The 10,982-nt window shown below is 42.6% G+C and overlaps 1 long non-coding RNA gene across 1 annotated transcript; it reads left to right on the top strand.

The window, feature by feature from the left end:
- Nucleotides 1-2,852: 2,852 nt before the first annotated feature.
- LOC121853969 lies at nt 2,853-10,583 on the top strand. Its single transcript, XR_006086431.1, has 2 exons — nt 2,853-2,909; nt 9,603-10,583. It is a non-coding gene; the product is annotated as an uncharacterized LOC121853969 (long non-coding RNA).
- Nucleotides 10,584-10,982: the final 399 nt, after the last annotated feature.

A 10,982-nucleotide genomic window follows, 5' to 3' on the forward strand; every position in this document is an offset into this window, starting at 1 on the left:
TACACACACTTCCCAGTCGGTGGGTCTGATACTGCCACCTACACCACCACCCCACACTACACACCCTACACACACACCTCCCAGTCGGTGGGTCCTGATACCTTACCGTACACCACCCTACACCACCCACTACACCCCCACTACACCACCATACCCCACACTACACCACCCACTACACCACCCTACACACACACTTCCCAATCGGTGGGTCCTGATACCTTACCGTACACCACCCTACACCACACTACACCACCCTACACACACTTCCCAGTCGGTGGGTCCTGATACCTTACCGTACACCACCCTACACCACCATACCCCATACTACACCACCCACTACACCCTCACTACACCACCATACCCCACACTACACCACCCACTACACCACCCTACACACACACTTCCCAGTCGGTGGGTCCTGATACCTTACCGTACACCACCCTACACCACCATACACCACCCTACACCACCATACCCCATACTACACCACCCACTACACCCTCACTACACCACCATACCCCACACTACACCACCCACTACACCACCCTACACACACACTTCCCAGTCGGTGGGTCCTGATACCTTACCGTACACCACCCTACACCACCATACCCCATACTACACCACCATACCCCATACTACACCCTGGGAAGGATGTGGATTCCCTCTCCTCATCCCCCACTCCCCATCATCCCTCTCACCCCACCCACCCCTTCATCCTCTCACCCTTCCCAGTCGGTGGTTCTTGGTACCTCCCAGGATGGGTGAGAGGATGATGGGTGTGGGTGGGTGGTTATAGTCGGGATGTCCTACACCCCCAATACACCACCCTACACCACCCTACCCAACACTACCCTATTTTATAACGTATTATTTGTGCTGTCTCAATTCTGATGTTGTTGACAAATGACCAGGAATTACAGTAATTATAAATGTTCTAATTATTATTCTCAATTATATTAATCATTTAAGTTAAAAAAAAACACCAAAAGAATCGAACGACCCACCGCAACGCAACGAACCCAACGACCCACCGCAACGCAACGAACCCAACGACCCACCGCAACGCAACGAACCCAACGAAACGAACCCAACGACCCAACGCAACGCAACGAACCCAACGACCCACCGCAACGCAACGAACCCAACGACCCACCGCAACGCAACGGGCAACGCAACGCAACGAACCCCGGCGACCCCACCGCAACGCAACGAACCCAACGACCCAGCACCAACGCTTAGACAACGACCCAACGCAACGCAACGAACCCAACGACCCAACGCAACAGACAACGACCCAACACCAACACCAACCCAGACAACGACCCAACACAACGAACCCAACGACCCAACGCCAAAAGACAACGTTGCCGCAGCACCAGCAGACGGCGACCCAACGCAACGAACCCAACGACCCAACGCAACGAACCCAACGACCCACCGCAACGAACCCAACGACCCAACGCAACGAACCCAACGACCCAACGCAACGACCCACTACACTTTTTTTTCGTTTTTTTATTTTTTTATTTTTATTTTTTTTATTTATTTATTTTTTTTTATTTTTTTTTATTTTTTATTTTTTATTTTTTTTATATATATTTTTTATTTTTTTAGCACACCACCCACTACACCCACCCCTTCATCCTCTCACCCTTCCCAGTCAGTGGTTCTTGGTACCTTCTGTTGTTGGCTGACGGATGGTACCATTCCCCACCTCCCAGGATGGGTGAGAGGATGATGGGTGGGGGTTATAGACGGGATGTCCTACCCTACCTAACCTACACCTACCCGAGAGTTTAGTTAATAAGTGATGAACTGGCTTGGCCTTGCCTCGATCTAGGACTGGAGGAGCTAGATAGAGGTACTTACTTCGTCGTGTCACAGGCAGGGGAATTACTATCGACTTTTTGGAAGGTCTATTTATGTTACATTAGCTGTTTTTCCTGTTTTTCTTTAATAATTCATATATTTACGCAGTCAACCTCCAAAAGTAGACGTTTATTAACATAGAGATATAATGGGGCACTCCGTACAACATTCAAGCTATGTGGGCGTGTATGACTTGTCTTCTTGTGTACATGACTCTCGGGTGTGTGTGTGCGTGTATGACTGTCTTGTGCATATGACTGCCATGTATGTGTGTGTATGACTATCTTGTGTATATGTCTGTTGGATTCTCAAGTCTTTGTCCACTAAATTCCCTCACCTAAACCTTCTCCATTACCACACCCCTCATCCCCCACCCTCCACCCTCACCCCGCCAACCCCCATCCCCCACCCTCACTCCCCCACCCTTACCCCCAAATGGTGAATTCATCTACTGTAAGTCACTCTTTTAAATTGGGGCATTAAAAAAACAAAAAAGCGTCAAAACAACAGAGACTCGACCGGCTCACTACCTACCATGTTGATTGCCCGCACAAGATGGACGAACAGACAGAATCTCATAAAAATAAAGTTCTTTTTTTTCGCCCCCCAGGCTCCGTTGTGGGTCGTTTGACCTGTGCCCGGGTTGGCTAATTCCCGTAAAAAAACCACACACAAGAGAGAGATAGAGGAGAACACAATATCAACTTAGTAAATCATCCTTCCATTTCATTTCCAGGAACAACTTCAGTTCTCCACGAGGTTCACATTACCCGTGGACAGCCATCGTTATTGGAACATGGGGAAATTTCGTCCGGCAACTATTTTTGAAACCAAAAGAAAGAAAATTGATTTGGATGGACATAAAATGTATAAATCTGCAAAGGAATAATATTTGTTATACGATATACTCCATACAGAACAGCACATGCAGAATTGTATTGTTCTTTTTAAAAGCGGTCCATGTTTGTGTACGAAAAATGCCGCCAGCCTCTACAGCGCCGTTTATATCCTCCAAATTCGCCTAACCATCATAAAAGGTAAGCCTTTAAGATAACTAATACAACTAATTTATGTGTAGAAATGTATTGAAATCAAATTGAACTAAAAAAAAGTCGTAAATGGTCTATTTGAAGAGTGGTGAGAACAGCTTCCTCTGGGATGGTCAATGACGTCCTTTATCTTTTACTTTTTTTTACTTTTATCCTCTTCGCCACTGATCGGCTTGTTAGCCGCTTGGGCGATCGGTCACGACTCTTTTCCTTTATATTCTTCACCAAAAGGTCGGCTCGCTAGCCGCCCGGGCGATCGGTCACGTCTCTGTCACGCACTGTTGGCAAATACTGGGCATGCACCGGCTCCTGAATGTACCTGAACCCGCTCCAGTGTTGGTCAAGTCTTCTCTTGAAAGAGCTCACACTCGGTGCCGTCACAACACTTTCTGGTAGATTGTTCCAAGAGTTTACAACCCTCACTCCGAAAAAGTTTGCCCTCACGGTTTTCCGGACTTGCAGCTTCTTCAATCTTGAGCTGTGACCCCTTGTGGGGCGAGCGTCCGCCAGCTCCAAGTAAGGACACTCAACTGAGTAGTGCCCCCTGAGATGCTTATAAACCTCAACTAGGTCCCCCCTTGCCCGTCTGTAGTATAAGCTAGGCAAGTTCAGGCGCTCCAATCTCGCAGGGTAGCTGAGATGCCGAAGTGCAGGCACCAGCTTGGTGGCCCTCCTTTGAACATTTTCAACCAACTGACAGTCCCTAGCATATCTCGGGGACCAGATGGGGTGACAGTACTCCAGATGGGGAAGCACTTCACTCCTGAAGATCGTCACGAGGGACGGACCGTCTAGATATCTGAACGACCTTCTTATAAGACCCAATAATTTATTTGCCTGATTTACCTTCTTCTCACAATGGCCCGAGAACTTCAGCTCATTGTCAACATACACACCTAGGTCCTTCTCACACAGTCTCAACTAGTACATTTTCTTCATCCCGTTGGGACATATGGTACGCCTCCTTACCGTTGGTACGCCCCAGGTGCATCCTCTTACACTTCGTGACATTGAATCTCAGCAGCCATTCCTTCGACCATTCCTGGAGCCCACAGAGGTCCTTCTGCAGCTCTTCACAGTCCGCTTGGTTCTTAATTTCCCGAAATAACTTGGCGTCATCGGCAAACATTTGTATGGAGGAGTGTACAACGTCAGGCATATCATTTATGAAACAAACAAACAACAGCGGGCCCAATACACTACCCTGCGGTACCCCACTTGTTACAGGTACAGATGACGATTTCGTGCCATTAATCACCACACATTGCTTGCGGTCATGTAGAAAGTCTTCTATCCACGCTAGGACATTTCCCCGAATTCCGTACCCTTCCAGTTTGATTTTCAGCCTTTCGTGGGGTACACTGTCGAAAGCCTTGGCAAAATCTAGGTAAATATTGTCGATATTATCAGAATTAATATCGACCCAATTTTCGTAATGAGGGCAATTAATAACAGTCCAGCACTACCAGAATAATTATTTCCTTAGTATAATTACTTATTAGCCGAGATTTCATATTTTAATAAGTCCAAATATGCCAGGTAACTAGTGCTAGGTACTTCCCAGGCATGTTTCATTTGTGCATCAGTTTAACCACAATTTGCTACTAATAAGATAAATTCAGTGACCTAAATTCATGTTTTATTTTTATATTCCCTTAGTGACTCGATGTATTACAAAAAAGAACTACTTTACGACTTGTTTGGGCCAACAGTTGGAGTGGTGATATTAATTAACTTTGCCATTCACACTGGTAGAATCAAATGTAGATATATTGGCTTTGTATGTCCATGATTTCAACAATAATGAATAAGTTCTTCTAAAGTAAATGGAATTGATGATATTATTATCTTTTGGCCATCCAGCGAATTTAATGATTTTAAGTTGACCGATTTTTACCAGTTAAGTTAGGTTATGTTAGATAAGTTAAGTTGGGTTAGGTTAGGTTTGGTGACATTGAAATTATGTTTTTTCAAATGCCAAGTAGAGGTGGATGACCTAAACATTCATTTTACCAAATTGATTATGAGTAGATTAAACACATTATTTGTGTTTTTTTACAAATTCAAACCCCGTAAAGTTCTAATGACAATCACTTCATGATTGATGTTTCACCCTATACACTAAAGCTACTTTATATAAGAGGAAAAAATTAGCACCAAATTGTATTGTTTAATACCAAAAGAAGTCATTGATGATAATATTTAATAACAATATTTGAGGTACAGTATTACGACCTGGTCGTCGGGACGGAACACCGTCGTAAGTCGAGGAGAGACCGTAATACATTTTCATCTTTAAACTCCTTGTATCTTACCTAACTCACCTTGATGCTCCACTCAATTATAGCTAGATGCAATAATTGTAGAAAGTAATCACAGGTATGACTACCTTTACCGTTAATTGTTTTTATATTACAATTCTTGGATATTCAAAGATAATGAAATTATGAATATTCAATAAATGTGATATACGTACAACAGAAATATGTCAGACTTGACTAATTAACTGTGACCATAAATTAACCTAAGTGAATTTGTCCTTAATCCAACCTTTAAAATATGAAAGACAGTATACTTTATTTTATGATAGTTAAGTCAGTTTCCAGTTAGGTTAAGTTAGGTAGGTTAGGTTAACATTTTTATATAGATCATTAAAATTTTAAAGGGCTTATAATTTTTGTTCTATGAATTTCTCCAAAAAAAGGGATCAAAGTCTTGGAATCACCATAACAATATACACTACAGTACATGAGAAAAAACAATAATTTTTTAGTGTGTGTTGCATATCAAACCAAAAGATCTGAGTTTCCTTTGGAATTTTTTATTTTTATTTTTTTTAACAGACAAAATTACCTCTTTCCTATATCTCTTTACTGAAGCAGAAATAATAATAATAATAATAATAATAATAATAATAATAATAATAATAATAATAATAATTTTATTGAGTGAAAGAAGAAGGGAGGCTGAGTGGAGGAAGAACGGGGAGGGAGTGGAGGAGAAAGGGGAAGGAGGGAAAGGGAAGGAAGAGGGAAAAGGAGAAAGTGGATGGGATAGAGGGTAGGGGAAAGGGGTGGGAAAGAAGGGAGGGAGAAAGGGAGGGGCAGGGAGAGGAGGGAGAAGGAGAAAGGGGATGGATAGGGGGATGGCAGAGGGAAGGGAGAAGAGGGAGAAGGAGAAAGGGGATGGATAGGGGGATGGCAGAGGGAAGGGAGAAGAGGGAGAAGGAGAGAGGGAGGGGAGAGGAAGGGGTGGGAGAGAAGGGAGAGGGAATAAAGGGAGGGGGAGGGAGAAGGAGAAATGGAAAAGGAAAGAGAGGAGGGAGAGAGGGAAGGGAGAGGGAAAGAGGGAAGAGAGAGGGGGAGAGGGGGAAGGTAAGGTAAAGGAGAGGAAGGGTGGGGTTATGAGGAGACATTATCCAATTTTTTGGCAAAGTTAAATTAAACTGTCCACCCGATAATGAGGTATTTCGTCGAAAGTCTTTGACCTAGAGCCGTGACCTAGAGCCGTGACAAAGAGCCGTGACCTAGAGCCTTGCCTTGAACTGTGACCTTGAGCCGTGACCTAGAGTTTTGATCTAGAACTTTGACCTTGAACCGTGACAGAGTCGTGACCTGGAGCTGTGACCTAGAGCCGTGACCTAGAACCTTGCCTTGAACCGTGACCTAGAGCCGTGACCTAGAGCCGTGACCTAGAGTTTTGATCTAGAACTTTGACCTTGAACTGTGACAGAGTCGTGACCTTGAACTGTGACCTAGATCCGTGACCTAAACCCGTGACCTAGAGCCGTGACCTTGAACCGTGACCTAGGGCTGTGTCCTAGAGCCGTGACCAAGATCCGTGACATATATCCGTGACAGAGCCGTGACCCTGAGTCGTGACAGCCATGACCTAGAGCCGTGACTTTGCATCGTGACCTATAGCCGTTATTTAAGAGCCGTGACCTAGAACCGTGAGAGAGCCGTGACCTTTAGCCGTGACCTAGAGCCCTGAACTAGAACCGTGACCTAGAGCCGTGACCTAGAACCGTGAACTAGAACCGTAAAACTAGTCCCGTGACCTAGAGCCGTGAACTAGAACCGGAAACCTAGTCCCGTGACCTAGAGCCGTGAACTAGAACCGGAAACCTAGTCCCGTGACCTAGAGCCGTGACTTTGCATCGTGTCCTATAGCTGTTATTTAAGAGCCGTGACCTAGAACCGTGACAGAGCCGTGACCTTTAGCCGTGACCTAGAGCCGTGCCGTGACCTAGTCCCGTAACCTAGAACCGTGACCTTGAGCCAGGACCTACATCTGTGACCTAGAGCCGTGAACCTAGTCCCGTGAACTAGAACCGTGACCCGAAGGAAATATACAATTCAGGATCAGTTAAAAGGTTGAGTAAATTCTCACAATTGAAAACAATAGGATTTTCCTCCCCATGTTGTGTGGTGGTTGTCCTTCAGCACTCTCCCCAACCTTCTACCACCACCATTCCCACCACAATCCTCACCCTCTACCACCACCACCACAATCCTAACCCTCAACCAGCTGTAGGTTGATTTTGATTTTGCCGCTTGCAGCGGCTACTTTATTGTGCACCCCACACTCATCCTGTGAGCGGTAGCGCAAAAGGATTACAGAGTAGGGTTTACAAAGGGTCATAATAATTAACCCCGGTTGTCAGGATATTATGGCACCGAAAGTTACACAGTATTTCATTTACATTATTTGTTCAGTTCTATACATAAAGGGTAACTTATTCACAAATGCGTGAGAACAGGCGTGTGAGGCAGTATGTCTGGCCTCACACTTTGTTATTCACATTTACGTGGGAGGTATTCAAGCACATTGCGTATTTGGTTCTGTACATGAGAACTGATATAGTTACTGAGTGCAAAAAAGTGGATACAATCTTAATATGTCGGCTATCTTGCCATTAGAGATGAAGTGTTGTGCCATTTCACACACAGTGTGCTTGGACCTGTCCCTAAAAGGTTCTATCTTCACACAGTCGAGGACGTAGTGTTCAAGTGTGTGGCCATATGTATGGCCACACACTTTACATTTAGTTTTGTTTACATCTGCTTGAGGAACATACTGCCAGAGGTACTTATATCCTAACCTTAATCTAGCGGTTACAACATCTTGTAATCTAGTGATCTTGTTACTTGCTCCATATACATGTTTCACTTGATACATCTCATCATGGTAAACTATGGATCGACTAGTGCCTGTTTGCACTTGTCTACTTGCGTCAAACTCATCAATAAGTTCTTTCCTAATTACAGTTTTAAGGGTTCTTTTTGACAGACCCAAATTGTATTCAACGGTGTCTTTGTTAGACGCGAGTTTGGCGAGGGCATCAACTCTGTCATGTTTTATGAGGCCTATGTGAGAGGGGATCCACAACAGTTTGACCCTGACACCCCGGTCAACAAGGCACGCATATTTGTGTCTGGCTTCAGAGACAAGATCGTGACAACCTGAGTCGAGGGTACCAAGGGCAAGTAGTGAGGATAGAGAGTCAGTGATGATGAGACTGTCAGTAACAGTGGTTTCAATGAATTTAATAGCTGTGAGTATGGCAACTAATTCAGTTTGTAGAGTGGATGCCCAGTTGTTAATTCTAACTCCTTTCTCAATTATATTACCGTCAGGTTGAGTCACAACAATAGCACTTCAGCCCTCCCACAGGCGGTGTTTAGAGATCCATCAGTGTAGATGGTCTGTGTGATATTATCATCAGTCTGTAGAGTGTGTATGTGTTCAAGGGCTCTCAATTTGGCAGTGTGTTGGAGATAAATGCTTTGTATAATTAATTTTTTAGGCGGATACGTCGGTATTGTGATATCGAAGGGAACTGTCCGCCAGGGTGGCAGGAAGCGCTGTTGTGTCTCAACTTTGTACAGGTGGTCTAGTCCAAATATCTTCATATGTGTAGCTGTAGTTTGGATCCATTTAGACTCAGTAGTCCCATGGTTCATACATTCTAGCAATTTTAAGGAAACAATGTTATCAGGATCACCACGCAGAAGCCTCAGGGCTATCATGAGGTTGACTTCAATTATTCTATCTTTAACACTGGGTATACCTAGTTCTTTCCTCATATTAAGTACTTTAGTGCTCATGGGACATCCTAGGATAATTCTGAGGGCTTTATTTTGCATTTTCTCGAGCTTGTCAACGCCTTTCCGTCACGAATGACCAGGGCTGGTGCGTGGTAATCTATCAGAGATCTTATATAGCCTAGGTACATTGTTTTAACAATTCTAATATTAGCACCATAGTGCGGGCTGTACCCCGCTACACTTCTAAGAGGTCTCAGTCTGTCAGTACATTGGCGGGTTAGCTGTTGTATGGCAGGTAGGGTACAAGGGACGGAAACACCAAGATATTTAAAAGAAGAAACATAGTCAATAGTGTTGTTGGGTGGTATTAGGTTTACTAAAGTAATGTGGGTAAAGCAGATGGAAATCTTTAGATTGTGTTGTGGAAGGGAAGCACTGTAGGAGAACACATCTTATGCACAAGTTATTAATGAATGATCAGCAGCAAATAATGGGAGGGTATCTGTTTCTCTTGAGCCTGAAACACTTTCTTTTTAGTATACGCTGTATGTAACATTAAGAGAAAATAAATATATAGTATAAGGGATGAAAAATAATAGACTTTTTTATATTTTTCAAATTTTATTTTCAGTATATCTTCAATGATACCGGCTTCAATAAACCTTTTTTCAGTACATACTTAAAGACCAGTATGTTTTCACTATATTTGCTGGGATTTATATTTTGGAGCCCCTGGAGACACCAATGTGCCCAAAGAAACCACGATGAGAGTATTTACCAGGTAAGTTATTTATTGCAATTCATATTAGATTATTTTTTTGATATTTTTTGTATGTGATATGGAAATAAATTTCTTTTAGGGTAATTGTGTTGCTCTTTTTTCTGTGTTAACTAGACTTGAGTCATGCTATACATACTGTAGAATATTTACTGATTACAAAAGGCATTGGTTATTCCTTTTATTTCCAAGGCCTCCAGACCACCATTTTATTTCATAACTTTGCCTTCTCTTTCCCCCTTATCCCCTTCACTTCCTCTTGTGCTGAATAGAATCATCTGGCATTAGCCAAATGAAATATTTAAGAGACAATGAAGGGGTTAATACAGTAAAACCTTTATCGTTTATCAATCAATACTTTACAAATTGGCTAGTTCATACATGCAGTTCAATGTGTGTTATGTTCACCAAAAATTAAATATTTTACACTTCCATCAATATTGCAAAATATAAAATTAAAAATATAAGAAAATGTGTTCAACAAAAAACAATAGCAAAGCAAGTAGTGATGTACAGTATGTTCATTGTACAGCCCATTCTTCCTGCATCACCTGAAGAGGCACTGGGAGGGAGTGTATATTAATATGAAGTGAAAAATGTATTGTCAAAGCACTTGGTCAGTAATGTGTCCAAATTTAAGCTTTCTAGCTCAAAAATTTCCATAAATAACATCCAGACAACATTAAGTGTTGAGTTGAGTATGCTTCTAATATTCTCTTGCTATTACAGGAAGTGGATTCAATGGAGGATGAAGATTTACCGCTGTCAGACGTTTGGTATGTTGAATTGTACTTGCCATTTGTAGTTGTGATGTAATAAAGTATTATGTTGATGTAATTGTGAATGGGTGCTTGTAGTACTTAATTGTATTATTAACTCCTTCACTTCAGTGTTCAAATTATGCAAAGTATAAATAGATTTTGCGCCTTAATCCTTACAATAATTTTGTGTCATTTATATTAAGGTGATACAGCAATTATTAAAGCATAATATTTCATAGCTAAATAGAGTAATTTCTTATTGCTGGCTTTGTTCCAACAATTTCAGAAAGAGACTCAATTATAGCCTCAAATCTGGTGTAAAAGCATGTTGTTGATAAGCCTCCAAACTCCTCATTGCTCATGTCCCTCATTGTTATCTCTACCATTAGCATTGGGGAGTTCTGATGGTCAGTCGTCATTGTTATTGTCACTGCTGTCGATACCTTTCTTTTCTATATCTCTAAATTAGGTG

The sequence above is a fragment of the Homarus americanus genome, unplaced genomic scaffold (genome assembly GCF_018991925.1).
Source record: "Homarus americanus isolate GMGI-L3 unplaced genomic scaffold, GMGI_Hamer_2.0 scaffold1032, whole genome shotgun sequence".
NCBI lineage: Eukaryota > Metazoa > Arthropoda > Malacostraca > Decapoda > Nephropidae > Homarus > Homarus americanus.